The following is a 1,400-nucleotide window of genomic DNA, read 5'->3' as shown; positions in this document are numbered from 1 at the left end:
TCTGCCGCACGCTCGCCGACGTCCTCGCCGACGACTCCACGGACGACGAGGCCGCGCTCCTCGGCGTCGGCGCGGACGCGGACCTCTGGGACGACGACGAGGACATTTGGGCCAACGACGAGGAGGAATACGAGGACGACGACGAGCGGCGCGCGTACGACTCGACGTAAATGCGCCCTTTCTGCTCGGCGACGTCGACGCGCCGCGGCGGCTTTGCCACTTAGGACTTAGCAACTTACTTAGCATCAGCACAATGCTTTTTACGCCTAACTTGCACTGCCAGGGGCCGATGGCTGCCCTGAAAGTCACGATATGTCTCGTCTCGACAGACAATGAGTTCGTCGCGGCGATCTCGCTGCCGGAAAAATACCTGTCCCGCAGCGTCCAGCGGGCGCTCGTCGCGCCCGTGCTCAAGAGCTGCGCGGCAAGCGCGGCGCCGCCCCGAGCGGCGACGACCTCGAGGTTTTGGTCGCCGGCGCGGTCGTCTCGCAGGAGACCATCGTCGCGACCATCGCCTGGGGCAGCCCCGCCGCGGCGACGCTGCGGCCGAGGCGCGCCGCCGCGCCCGACGCCGCCGCGGCGACGCCGCGGCCTAAACGCGCCGCCGCGCCCGAAGCCGCCGCCCCGGAGGACGTCGCGTCGCCCTACGCGTGGTGCCAGCGCGTCGTCCGCGCCCACGTCTTCGGCGCCGGCGGCGCCGAGGCCTGCGCGGCGACCCTGGCCGCGGCGTTCCCGCGGCAGCCCTGGTACCGGCCCACGGCCACCGGAAAAAACGAGTCGTCGCGCGCGGTGCACCTCGTCATCGCGCGGACGGCCGCCGTCGTCGTGGCGCGCGAGGTCCGCGACGCTACGCGCGCCCGGCGCCTCGTCGACCTCGCCGTCGCCCTCGCCGTCGCGGGCGTCGCGGAGTACGCGCTGCCCCGGCGGCTCGCGGACGAGCTCCCGTTCGCGACGGCCCCGACGGCGCCGGATCCCCGCGCCGCGCGCGCGCTCGCCATCGCGACGACGCCCCTCGAGGCCCTCGCGGCCCGGGCCGCGGAGCGCCTCGCCATCGACGGCCTCTTCATCGCGGAGCGCGGCTTCCTCGACGCGCGCGGCCGCGGCTGCCGTGTCGCGCGAGGCCGCGGCGCTGGACCACGCGCGGCGCTTCGCGCGCGCCGAGGTCAAGGACCGCGAGGTGCCCTACGTCGACGCGGCGCGCCGGGGCGACCTCGTCTGGTGGCTCGACGGGTCCGACCCGGCGCTGCCTTTGCTGTCCGCGCTGACGCAGGCGCTCCGGGGCCTCGGCGCGGCGCTCGGGCCCGCGCTCGTCCGCGCGCGGCCCGGCGCCGACGCGGCGGCGGAGCGCACGCGCGCCGACGCCGTCGCGCGCGCGCAGCGGCGCGCGCCCGGCGCGGGCT

This window comes from Aureococcus anophagefferens (genome assembly GCF_000186865.1).
Source record: "Aureococcus anophagefferens unplaced genomic scaffold AURANscaffold_97, whole genome shotgun sequence".
Classification (NCBI taxonomy): domain Eukaryota; class Pelagophyceae; order Pelagomonadales; family Pelagomonadaceae; genus Aureococcus; species Aureococcus anophagefferens.
Note: the sequence above shows the minus strand (reverse complement) of the source record.